Source organism: Tachypleus tridentatus, chromosome 5, assembly GCF_004210375.1.
Source record: "Tachypleus tridentatus isolate NWPU-2018 chromosome 5, ASM421037v1, whole genome shotgun sequence".
Classification (NCBI taxonomy): Eukaryota; Metazoa; Arthropoda; class Merostomata; order Xiphosura; family Limulidae; genus Tachypleus; species Tachypleus tridentatus.
Window position 1 is genome coordinate 56,344,944 of NC_134829.1, and position 12,741 is coordinate 56,357,684.

At 36.3% G+C, this 12,741-nt stretch overlaps 7 non-coding genes across 7 annotated transcripts; all 7 read left to right on the plus strand.

Moving 5' to 3' along the window:
- The first annotated feature begins 360 nt into the window (after nt 1–360).
- Nucleotides 361–433, plus strand: TRNAV-AAC (transfer RNA valine (anticodon AAC)). The gene has a single exon. It is a non-coding gene; the product is annotated as a tRNA-Val (tRNA).
- Nucleotides 434–2,295: 1,862 nt separating this feature from the next.
- On the plus strand, nt 2,296–2,368 carry TRNAV-AAC (transfer RNA valine (anticodon AAC)). Its single transcript has one exon. It is a non-coding gene; the product is annotated as a tRNA-Val (tRNA).
- Nucleotides 2,369–4,229: 1,861 nt separating this feature from the next.
- On the plus strand, nt 4,230–4,302 carry TRNAV-AAC (transfer RNA valine (anticodon AAC)). Its single transcript has one exon. It is a non-coding gene; the product is annotated as a tRNA-Val (tRNA).
- Nucleotides 4,303–6,165: 1,863 nt separating this feature from the next.
- TRNAV-AAC (transfer RNA valine (anticodon AAC)) lies at nt 6,166–6,238 on the plus strand. Its single transcript has one exon. It is a non-coding gene; the product is annotated as a tRNA-Val (tRNA).
- A 1,861-nt stretch (nt 6,239–8,099) lies between these two features.
- Nucleotides 8,100–8,172, plus strand: TRNAV-AAC (transfer RNA valine (anticodon AAC)). Its single transcript has one exon. It is a non-coding gene; the product is annotated as a tRNA-Val (tRNA).
- A 1,862-nt stretch (nt 8,173–10,034) lies between these two features.
- Nucleotides 10,035–10,107, plus strand: TRNAV-AAC (transfer RNA valine (anticodon AAC)). Its single transcript has one exon. It is a non-coding gene; the product is annotated as a tRNA-Val (tRNA).
- A 1,862-nt stretch (nt 10,108–11,969) lies between these two features.
- On the plus strand, nt 11,970–12,042 carry TRNAV-AAC (transfer RNA valine (anticodon AAC)). The gene has a single exon. It is a non-coding gene; the product is annotated as a tRNA-Val (tRNA).
- Nucleotides 12,043–12,741: the final 699 nt, after the last annotated feature.

Consider the following 12,741-nt stretch of genomic DNA (forward strand, 5'->3'; position numbering starts at 1 on the left):
CGCTTATTACGTTATCGTTTAATAATTCTGATAAAAAAATTAAAGCCATGAAAATGTTCTGTTCAGTTTTTGATAGAAAGAGAAAAGACTGAGGAAAGAAAACTTTTCGTTTTGCACGTTTAAAAGCAATTAAACGAGGTGTGAAAACGTTTGATACTGTGGGCTCGATAAATTCGTTGAAAGACACCGTAGCACATTGGAAAAATTCTTTTGGCATTGGTAGAAAAAGGAGAGTGTTATATTATTTAAAATTAAAGGTTAAACTGTCATTATACTTGTGTTTGTTTACACTGCGAAATAAAAATTTTGGAACGTTATCGTTTCATTTAAATCTCTAACAAGAAAAATCGCGAAACGCAGGTGCTTGTGGTGTAGTGGTTATCACATCCGCCTAACACGCGGAAGGTCCCAGGTTCGATCCCTGGCAGGCACATTTTAATATTTTGAACCATTCTTTTTCTTTTAAATCGGATGGTGAGAACGTGGAACGATATTTTCTTCATAATATCTGTTTCAGAGGGTGAGACGGCTGAGAGATATCACAGAAGTTACCGAGTTTCCCCCTACACTTGTAACCACTTTCAGAAATTCGTGTGACTGTTGTGTGATAAATCAAAACAGGAACGTTATTACTTTTGAATATAATGCGTGCACTGCTGCGACATTTGAAGTGATGAAACGACCTTCGCGTAATCATGTGACGTTCGACGAAGTATCTGACCAGCAAGTTACAACTTTTGGATAGAATGGGTTTATGAGTTTTGTTTTTCTTAAATGCGTGAACAGTTTGAAACGTCGATGCACGCGACCTTATTTGAAGATAAGTTAACGTACTTGCCAGGTTGTACAGGTAATATCTAGAGATCACGACTCCGTCAGTGTGTGTTGAGAACAACTCTTCATGCTGTGACAACTAATCACACTACATGTTTCATTCTTTAACCTATTCTTTTAAATTCCGGTCAGAACTATTGGATGGTTATGTGCGTTATCATCTCCAACTTACCAGTGACGGAAAAGAGGAAAGGCAATTCTACAACATCATTCACCACCAACTATTTGATGTACTTAATTTTACCGAACAGTGAAATTTTCGATCATATCCTAACTCCTCCTACGTCTGAAAATGCTGACATGTTATTTCATTTGAATTGGGAATACACGCCCCTCGGAGAGAGACTCAAATGTCCTTACCACCATGTCTAGCCAATCTGAAGAAGAGAAGTATCGTCCTCCTATAGACAGCATTGTTTTCTTATAGACTTCTTGTTCTGTTTATCCCTTTTGTCTGATTTCTTTATTTTTATAACATTTCTTCACTTTGTAAAGATATTTTACGATGCTTAATGTCTTCTCGTCATGATCGAATCTCCTGTTTTACGTACTTATTAAAAAATTGTATTTAGTTCACTTGAATATAGTACAGACTAGACAGGTAAAATGAAATTACGATGCCAAGACCGGAGAATATTTGTTATTCTGAAGTGTTTCCTCCTTCTTGGTGCAGCTGGTTCATGTAAACGTTTTTCTTAAACAAGAATTCTTTGTTTTGGTTATGGAATTTTGTCGTGAAGAACGATGTGTAACCTAGAGAGAGGACAATAGTCTCGAAGAGTAGATGGTTTTCGAAAATAGATGTTGCATAACAGATAAGACATCTTCTGTACATTGGGCTTTATTCCACCGCTGTGATCTCCTACAACCCACAACTGTCAATGTACTATTACAACTTAAGCGTGTTTGGACAAGGTTATAATTTTAGAAGTTTGAGAGTCACCATGCAACTTTGTGGTATTGAACACCTTAAACAAGTTTTGTGTGACAAGAAAACATCGGCTAGAGTGAAATCGCAAAATTGGTCACAAAATAACGAATATTAAATATTATTTAAGACGATCCCTAATTTTGTTAATGGATTTAATAGACGTATAAAATCGCTTATTACGTTATCGTTTAATAATTCTGATAAAAAAATTAAAGCCATGAAAATGTTCTGTTCAGTTTTTGATAGAAAGAGAAAAGACTGAGGAAAGAAAACTTTTCGTTTTGCACGTTTAAAAGCAATTAAACGAGGTGTGAAAACGTTTGATACTGTGGGCTCGATAAATTCGTTGAAAGACACCGTAGCACATTGGAAAAATTCTTTTGGCATTGGTAGAAAAAGGAGAGTGTTATATTATTTAAAATTAAAGGTTAAACTGTCATTATACTTGTGTTTGTTTACACTGCGAAATAAAAATTTTGGAACGTTATCGTTTCATTTAAATCTCTAACAAGAAAAATCGCGAAACGCAGGTGCTTGTGGTGTAGTGGTTATCACATCCGCCTAACACGCGGAAGATCCCAGGTTCGATCCCTGGCAGGCACATTTTAATATTTTGAACCATTCTCTTTCTTTTAAATCGGATGGTGAGAACGTGGAACGATATTTTCTTCATAATATCTGTTTCAGAGGGTGAGACGGCTGAGAGATATCACAGAAGTTACCGAGTTTCCCCCTACACTTGTAACCACTTTCAGAAATTCGTGTGACTGTTGTGTGATAAATCAAAACAGGAACGTTATTACTTTTGAATATAATGCGTGCACTGCTGCGACATTTGAAGTGATGAAACGACCTTCGCGTAATCATGTGACGTTCGACGAAGTATCTGACCAGCAAGTTACAACTTTTGGATAGAATGGGTTTATGAGTTTTGTTTTTCTTAAATGCGTGAACAGTTTGAAACGTCGATGCACGCGACCTTATTTGAAGATAAGTTAACGTACTTGCCAGGTTGTACAGGTAATATCTAGAGATCACGACTCCGTCAGTTTGTGTTGAGAACAACTCTTCATGCTGTGACAACTAATCACACTACATGTTTCATTCTTTAACCTATTCTTTTAAATTCCGGTCAGAACTATTGGATGGTTATGTGCGTTATCATCTCCAACTTACCAGTGACGGAAAAGAGGAAAGGCAATTCTACAACATCATTCACCACCAACTATTTGATGTACTTAATTTTACCGAACAGTGAAATTTTCGATCATATCCTAACTCCTCCTACGTCTGAAAATGCTTACATGTTATTTCATTTGAATTGGGAATACACGCCCCTCGGAGAGAGACTCAAATGTCCTTACCACCATGTCTAGCCAATCTGAAGAAGAGAAGTATCGTCCTCCTATAGACAGCATTGTTTTCTTATAGACTTCTTGTTCTGTTTATCCCTTTTGTCTGATTTCTTTATTTTTATAACATTTCTTCACTTAGTAAAGATATTTTACGATGCTTAATGTCTTCTCGTCATGATCGAATCTCCTGTTTTACGTACTTATTAAAAAATTGTATTTAGTTCACTTGAATATAGTACAGACTAGACAGGTAAAATGAAATTACGATGCCAAGACCGGAGAATATTTGTTATTCTGAAGTGTTTCCTCCTTCTTGGTGCAGCTGGTTCATGTAAACGTTTTTCTTAAACAAGAATTCTTTGTTTTGGTTATGGAATTTTGTCGTGAAGAACGATGTGTAACCTAGAGAGAGGACGATAGTCTCGAAGAGTAGATGGTTTTCGAAAATAGATGTTGCATAACAGATAAGACATCTTCTGTACATTGGGCTTTATTCCACCGCTGTGATCTCCTACAACCCACAACTGTCAATGTACTATTACAACTTAAGCGTGTTTGGACAAGGTTATCATTTTAGAGTTTGAGAGTCACCATGCAACTTTGTGGTATTGAACACCTTAAACAAGTTTTGTGTGACAAGAAAACATCGGCTAGAGTGAAATCGCAAAATTGGTCACAAAATAACGAATATTAAATATTATTTAAGACGATCCCTAATTTTGTTAATGGATTTAATAGACGTATAAAATCGCTTATTACGTTATCGTTTAATAATTCTGATAAAAAAATTAAAGCCATGAAAATGTTCTGTTCAGTTTTTGATAGAAAGAGAAAAGACTGAGGAAAGAAAACTTTTCGTTTTGCACGTTTAAAAGCAATTAAACGAGGTGTGAAAACGTTTGATACTGTGGGCTCGATAAATTCGTTGAAAGACACCGTAGCACATTGGAAAAATTCTTTTGGCATTGGTAGAAAAAGGAGAGTGTTATATTATTTAAAATTAAAGGTTAAACTGTCATTATACTTGTGTTTGTTTACACTGCGAAATAAAAATTTTGGAACGTTATCGTTTCATTTAAATCTCTAACAAGAAAAATCGCGAAACGCAGGTGCTTGTGGTGTAGTGGTTATCACATCCGCCTAACACGCGGAAGGTCCCAGGTTCGATCCCTGGCAGGCACATTTTAATATTTTGAACCATTCTTTTTCTTTTAAATCGGATGGTGAGAACGTGGAACGATATTTTCTTCATAATATCTGTTTCAGAGGGTGAGACGGCTGAGAGATATCACAGAAGTTACCGAGTTTCCCCCTACACTTGTAACCACTTTCAGAAATTCGTGTGACTGTTGTGTGATAAATCAAAACAGGAACGTTATTACTTTTGAATATAATGCGTGCACTGCTGCGACATTTGAAGTGATGAAACGACCTTCGCGTAATCATGTGACGTTCGACGAAGTATCTGACCAGCAAGTTACAACTTTTGGATAGAATGGGTTTATGAGTTTTGTTTTTCTTAAATGCGTGAACAGTTTGAAACGTCGATGCACGCGACCTTATTTGAAGATAAGTTAACGTACTTGCCAGGTTGTACAGGTAATATCTAGAGATCACGACTCCGTCAGTTTGTGTTGAGAACAACTCTTCATGCTGTGACAACTAATCACACTACATGTTTCATTCTTTAACCTATTCTTTTAAATTCCGGTCAGAACTATTGGATGGTTATGTGCGTTATCATCTCCAACTTACCAGTGACGGAAAAGAGGAAAGGCAATTCTACAACATCATTCACCACCAACTATTTGATGTACTTAATTTTACCGAACAGTGAAATTTTCGATCATATCCTAACTCCTCCTACGTCTGAAAATGCTTACATGTTATTTCATTTGAATTGGGAATACACGCCCCTCGGAGAGAGACTCAAATGTCCTTACCACCATGTCTAGCCAATCTGAAGAAGAGAAGTATCGTCCTCCTATAGACAGCATTGTTTTCTTATAGACTTCTTGTTCTGTTTATCCCTTTTGTCTGATTTCTTTATTTTTATAACATTTCTTCACTTAGTAAAGATATTTTACGATGCTTAATGTCTTCTCGTCATGATCGAATCTCCTGTTTTACGTACTTATTAAAAAATTGTATTTAGTTCACTTGAATATAGTACAGACTAGACAGGTAAAATGAAATTACGATGCCAAGACCGGAGAATATTTGTTATTCTGAAGTGTTTCCTCCTTCTTGGTGCAGCTGGTTCATGTAAACGTTTTTCTTAAACAAGAATTCTTTGTTTTGGTTATGGAATTTTGTCGTGAAGAACGATGTGTAACCTAGAGAGAGGACGATAGTCTCGAAGAGTAGATGGTTTTCGAAAATAGATGTTGCATAACAGATAAGACATCTTCTGTACATTGGGCTTTATTCCACCGCTGTGATCTCCTACAACCCACAACTGTCAATGTACTATTACAACTTAAGCGTGTTTGGACAAGGTTATCATTTTAGGAGTTTGAGAGTCACCATGCAACTTTGTGGTATTGAACACCTTAAACAAGTTTTGTGTGACAAGAAAACATCGGCTAGAGTGAAATCGCAAAATTGGTCACAAAATAACGAATATTAAATATTATTTAAGACGATCCCTAATTTTGTTAATGGATTTAATAGACGTATAAAATCGCTTATTACGTTATCGTTTAATAATTCTGATAAAAAAAATTAAAGCCATGAAAATGTTCTGTTCAGTTTTTGATAGAAAGAGAAAAGACTGAGGAAAGAAAACTTTGCGTTTTGCACGTTTAAAAGCAATTAAAGGAGGTGTGAAAACGTTTGATACTGTGGGCTCGATAAATTCGTTGAAAGACACCGTAGCACATTGGAAAAATTCTTTTGGCATTGGTAGAAAAAGGAGAGTGTTATATTATTTAAAATTAAAGGTTAAACTGTCATTATACTTGTGTTTGTTTACACTGCGAAATAAAAATTTTGGAACGTTATCGTTTCATTTAAATCTCTAACAAGAAAAATCGCGAAACGCAGGTGCTTGTGGTGTAGTGGTTATCACATCCGCCTAACACGCGGAAGGTCCCAGGTTCGATCCCTGGCAGGCACATTTTAATATTTTGAACCATTCTTTTCTTTCAAATCGGATGGTGAGAACGTGGAACGATATTTTCTTCATAATATCTGTTTCAGAGGGTGAGACGGCTGAGAGATATCACAGAAGTTACCGAGTTTCCCCCTACACTTGTAACCACTTTCAGAAATTCGTGTGACTGTTGTGTGATAAATCAAAACAGGAACGTTATTACTTTTGAATATAATGCGTGCACTGCTGCGACATTTGAAGTGATGAAACGACCTTCGCGTAATCATGTGACGTTCGACGAAGTATCTGACCAGCAAGTTACAACTTTTGGATAGAATGGGTTTATGAGTTTTGTTTTTCTTAAATGCGTGAACAGTTTGAAACGTCGATGCACGCGACCTTATTTGAAGATAAGTTAACGTACTTGCCAGGTTGTACAGGTAATATCTAGAGATCACGACTCCGTCAGTGTGTGTTGAGAACAACTCTTCATGCTGTGACAACTAATCACACTACATGTTTCATTCTTTAACCTATTCTTTTAAATTCCGGTCAGAACTATTGGATGGTTATGTGCGTTATCATCTCCAACTTACCAGTGACGGAAAAGAGGAAAGGCAATTCTACAACATCATTCACCACCAACTATTTGATGTACTTAATTTTTACCGAACAGTGAAATTTTCGATCATATCCTAACTCCTCCTACGTCTGAAAATGCTGACATGTTATTTCATTTGAATTGGGAATACACGCCCCTCGGAGAGAGACTCAAATGTCCTTACCACCATGTCTAGCCAATCTGAAGAAGAGAAGTATCGTCCTCCTATAGACAGCATTGTTTTCTTATAGACTTCTTGTTCTGTTTATCCCTTTTTGTCTGATTTCTTTATTTTTATAACATTTCTTCACTTAGTAAAGATATTTTACGATGCTTAATGTCTTCTCGTCATGATCGAATCTCCTGTTTTACGTACTTATTAAAAAATTGTATTTAGTTCACTTGAATATAGTACAGACTAGACAGGTAAAATGAAATTACGATGCCAAGACCGGAGAATATTTGTTATTCTGAAGTGTTTCCTCCTTCTTGGTGCAGCTGGTTCATGTAAACGTTTTTCTTAAACAAGAATTCTTTGTTTTGGTTATGGAATTTTGTCGTGAAGAACGATGTGTAACCTAGAGAGAGGACGATAGTCTCGAAGAGTAGATGGTTTTCGAAAATAGATGTTGCATAACAGATAAGACATCTTCTGTACATTGGGCTTTATTCCACCGCTGTGATCTCCTACAACCCACAACTGTCAATGTACTATTACAACTTAAGCGTGTTTGGACAAGGTTATCATTTTAGGAGTTTGAGAGTCACCATGCAACTTTGTGGTATTGAACACCTTAAACAAGTTTTGTGTGACAAGAAAACATCGGCTAGAGTGAAATCGCAAAATTGGTCACAAAATAACGAATATTAAATATTATTTAAGACGATCCCTAATTTTGTTAATGGATTTAATAGACGTATAAAATCGCTTATTACGTTATCGTTTAATAATTCTGATAAAAAAATTAAAGCCATGAAAATGTTCTGTTCAGTTTTGATAGAAAGAGAAAAGACTGAGGAAAGAAAACTTTGCGTTTTGCACGTTTAAAAGCAATTAAACGAGGTGTGAAAACGTTTGATACTGTGGGCTCGATAAATTCGTTGAAAGACACCGTAGCACATTGGAAAAATTCTTTTGGCATTGGTAGAAAAAGGAGAGTGTTATATTATTTAAAATTAAAGGTTAAACTGTCATTATACTTGTGTTTGTTTACACTGCGAAATAAAATTTTGGAACGTTATTGTTTCATTTAAATCTCTAACAAGAAAAATCGCGAAACGCAGGTGCTTGTGGTGTAGTGGTTATCACATCCGCCTAACACGCGGAAGGTCCCAGGTTCGATCCCTGGCAGGCACATTTTAATATTTTGAACCATTCTTTTCTTTTAAATCGGATGGTGAGAACGTGGAACGATATTTTCTTCATAATATCTGTTTCAGAGGGTGAGACGGCTGAGAGATATCACAGAAGTTACCGAGTTTCCCCCTACACTTGTAACCACTTTCAGAAATTCGTGTGACTGTTGTGTGATAAATCAAAACAGGAACGTTATTACTTTTGAATATAATGCGTGCACTGCTGCGACATTTGAAGTGATGAAACGACCTTCGCGTAATCATGTGACGTTCGACGAAGTATCTGACCAGCAAGTTACAACTTTTGGATAGAATGGGTTTATGAGTTTTGTTTTTCTTAAATGCGTGAACAGTTTGAAACGTCGATGCACGCGACCTTATTTGAAGATAAGTTAACGTACTTGCCAGGTTGTACAGGTAATATCTAGAGATCACGACTCCGTCAGTGTGTGTTGAGAACAACTCTTCATGCTGTGACAACTAATCACACTACATGTTTCATTCTTTAACCTATTCTTTTAAATTCCGGTCAGAACTATTGGATGGTTATGTGCGTTATCATCTCCAACTTACCAGTGACGGAAAAGAGGAAAGGCAATTCTACAACATCATTCACCACCAACTATTTGATGTACTTAATTTTTACCGAACAGTGAAATTTTCGATCATATCCTAACTCCTCCTACGTCTGAAAATGCTTACATGTTATTTCATTTGAATTGGGAATACACGCCCCTCGGAGAGAGACTCAAATGTCCTTACCACCATGTCTAGCCAATCTGAAGAAGAGAAGTATCGTCCTCCTATAGACAGCATTGTTTTCTTATAGACTTCTTGTTCTGTTTATCCCTTTTTGTCTGATTTCTTTATTTTTATAACATTTCTTCACTTAGTAAAGATATTTTACGATGCTTAATGTCTTCTCGTCATGATCGAATCTCCTGTTTTACGTACTTATTAAAAAATTGTATTTAGTTCACTTGAATATAGTACAGACTAGACAGGTAAAATGAAATTACGATGCCAAGACCGGAGAATATTTGTTATTCTGAAGTGTTTCCTCCTTCTTGGTGCAGCTGGTTCATGTAAACGTTTTTCTTAAACAAGAATTCTTTGTTTTGGTTATGGAATTTTGTCGTGAAGAACGATGTGTAACCTAGAGAGAGGACGATAGTCTCGAAGAGTAGATGGTTTTCGAAAATAGATGTTGCATAACAGATAAGACATCTTCTGTACATTGGGCTTTATTCCACCGCTGTGATCTCCTACAACCCACAACTGTCAACGTACTATTACAACTTAAGCGTGTTTGGACAAGGTTATCATTTTAGGAGTTTGAGAGTCACCATGCAACTTTGTCGTATTGAACACCTTAAACAAGTTTTGTGTGACAAGAAAACATCGGCTAGAGTGAAATCGCAAAATTGGTCACAAAATAACGAATATTAAATATTATTTAAGACGATCCCTAATTTTGTTAATGGATTTAATAGACGTATAAAATCGCTTATTACGTTATCGTTTAATAATTCTGATAAAAAAATTAAAGCCATGAAAATGTTCTGTTCAGTTTTGATAGAAAGAGAAAAGACTGAGGAAAGAAAACTTTGCGTTTTGCACGTTTAAAAGCAATTAAAGGAGGTGTGAAAACGTTTGATACTGTGGGCTCGATAAATTCGTTGAAAGACACCGTAGCACATTGGAAAAATTCTTTTGGCATTGGTAGAAAAAGGAGAGTGTTATATTATTTAAAATTAAAGGTTAAACTGTCATTATACTTGTGTTTGTTTACACTGCGAAATAAAAATTTTGGAACGTTATTGTTTCATTTAAATCTCTAACAAGAAAAATCGCGAAACGCAGGTGCTTGTGGTGTAGTGGTTATCACATCCGCCTAACACGCGGAAGGTCCCAGGTTCGATCCCTGGCAGGCACATTTTAATATTTTGAACCATTCTTTTTCTTTCAAATCGGATGGTGAGAACGTGGAACGATATTTTCTTCATAATATCTGTTTCAGAGGGTGAGACGGCTGAGAGATATCACAGAAGTTACCGAGTTTCCCCTACACTTGTAACCACTTTCAGAAATTCGTGTGACTGTTGTGTGATAAATCAAAACAGGAACGTTATTACTTTTGAATATAATGCGTGCACTGCTGCGACATTTGAAGTGATGAAACGACCTTCGCGTAATCATGTGACGTTCGACGAAGTATCTGACCAGCAAGTTACAACTTTTGGATAGAATGGGTTTATGAGTTTTGTTTTTCTTAAATGCGTGAACAGTTTGAAACGTCGATGCACGCGACCTTATTTGAAGATAAGTTAACGTACTTGCCAGGTTGTACAGGTAATATCTAGAGATCACGACTCCGTCAGTGTGTGTTGAGAACAACTCTTCATGCTGTGACAACTAATCACACTACATGTTTCATTCTTTAACCTATTCTTTTAAATTCCGGTCAGAACTATTGGATGGTTATGTGCGTTATCATCTCCAACTTACCAGTGACGGAAAAGAGGAAAGGCAATTCTACAACATCATTCACCACCAACTATTTGATGTACTTAATTTTTACCGAACAGTGAAATTGTCGATCATATCCTAGCTCCTCCTACGTCTGAAAATGCTTACATGTTATTTCATTTGAATTGGGAATACACGCCCCTCAGAGAGCGACTCAAATGTCCTTACCACCATGTCTAGCCAATCTGAAGAAAAGAAGTATCGTCCTCCTATAGACAGCATTGTTTTCTTAAAGACTTCTTGTTCTGTTTATCCCTTTTGTCTGATTTCTTTATTTTTATAACATTTCTTCACTTAGTAAAGATATTTTACGATGCTTAATGTCTTCTCGTCATGATCGAATCTCCTGTTTTACGTACTTATTAAAAAATTGTATTTAGTTCACTTGAATATAGTACAGACTAGACAGGTAAAATGAAATTACGATGCCAAGACCGGAGAATATTTGTTATTCTGAAGTGTTTCCTCCTTCTTGGTGCAGCTGGTTCATGTAAACGTTTTTCTTAAACAAGAATTCTTTGTTTTGGTTATGGAATTTTGTCGTGAAGAACGATGTGTAACCTAGAGAGAGGACGATAGTCTCGAAGAGTAGATGGTTTTCGAAAATAGATGTTGCATAACAGATAAGACATCTTCTGTACATTGGGCTTTATTCCACCGCTGTGATCTCCTACAACCCACAACTGTCAACGTACTATTACAACTAAAGCGTGTTTGGACAAGGTTATCATTTTAGGAGTTTGAGAGTCACCATGCAACTTTGTCGTATTGAACACCTTACACAAGTTTTGTGTGACAAGAAAACATCGGCTAGAGTGAAATCGCAAAATTGGTCACAAAATAACGAATATTAAATATTATTTAAGACGATCCCTAATTTTGTTAATGGATTTAATAGACGTATAAAATCGCTTATTACGTTATCGTTTAATAATTCTGATAAAAGAATTAAAGCCATGAAAATGTTCTGTTCAGTTTTTGATAGAAAGAGAAAAGACTGAGGAAAGAAAACTTTGCGTTTTGCACGTTTAAAAGCAATTAAAGGAGGTGTGAAAACGTTTGATACTGTGGGCTCGATAAATTCGTTGAAAGACACCGTAGCACATTGGAAAAATTCTTTTGGCATTGGTAGAAAAAGGAGAGTGTTATATTATTTAAAATTAAAGGTTAAACTGTCATTATACTTGTGTTTGTTTACACTGCGAAATAAAAATTTTGGAACGTTATTGTTTCATTTAAATCTCTAAGAAGAAAAATCGCGAAACGCAGGTGCTTGTGGTGTAGTGGTTATCACATCCGCCTAACACGCGGAAGGTCCCAGGTTCGATCCCTGGCAGGCACATTTTAATATTTTGAACCATTCTTTTCTTTCAAATCGGATGGTGAGAACGTGGAACGATATTTTCTTCATAATATCTGTTTCAGAGGGTGAGACGGCTGAGAGATATCACAGAAGTTACCGAGTTTCCCCCTACACTTGTAACCACTTTCAGAAATTCGTGTGACTGTTGTGTGATAAATCAAAACAGGAACGTTATTACTTTTGAATATAATGCGTGCACTGCTGCGACATTTGAAGTGATGAAACGACCTTCGCGTAATCATGTGACGTTCGACGAAGTATCTGACCAGCAAGTTACAACTTTTGGATAAAATGGGTTTATGAGTTTTATTTTTCTTAAATGCGTGAAAAGTTTGAAACGTCGATGCACGCGACCTTATTTGAAAATAAGGTAACGTACTTGCCAGGTTGTACAGGTAATATCTAGAGATCACGACTCCGTCAGTTGTGTTGAGAACAACTCTTCATGCTGTGACAACTAATCACACTACATGTTTCATTCTTTAACCTATTCTTTTAAATTCCGGTCAGAACTATTGGATGGTTATGTGCGTTATCATCTCCAACTTACCAGTGACGGAAAAGAGGAAAGGCAATTCTACAACATCATTCACCACCAACTATTTGATGTACTTAATTTTTACCGAACAGTGAAATTGTCGATCATATCCTAACTCCTCCTACGTCTGAAAATGCTTA